Consider the following 343-nt stretch of genomic DNA (forward strand, 5'->3'; position numbering starts at 1 on the left):
CTATGTTGATTCTTCCAATCCAAGAACATAGAAATCTTTCTATTTCTTTGTATCTTCTTCTATTTCTTTTAATAGAGTCTTATAGTTTTCATTATCTAGGTCCTTCACATGTTTCATTAGATTTATTCCTAGGTGTTTTATTCTTTTTGTTGCAGTCACAAAAGGAATTATTTTTTCCACTTCTTTTTCCACTTTTTTATTAGAGTATAAGAATGCTATGAATTTTTGAACATTGATTTTGTATCGAAAAACTTTACTGTATTTGCTTATTGTTTCTAGTAGTGTTCTTGTGGAGTCTTTAGGGTTTTCTATATAGAGAATCATGTCATTTGCAAATACTGAC

Source organism: Pteropus vampyrus, unplaced genomic scaffold (genome assembly GCF_000151845.1).
Source record: "Pteropus vampyrus isolate Shadow unplaced genomic scaffold, Pvam_2.0 Scaffold8, whole genome shotgun sequence".
Classification (NCBI taxonomy): domain Eukaryota; kingdom Metazoa; phylum Chordata; class Mammalia; order Chiroptera; family Pteropodidae; genus Pteropus; species Pteropus vampyrus.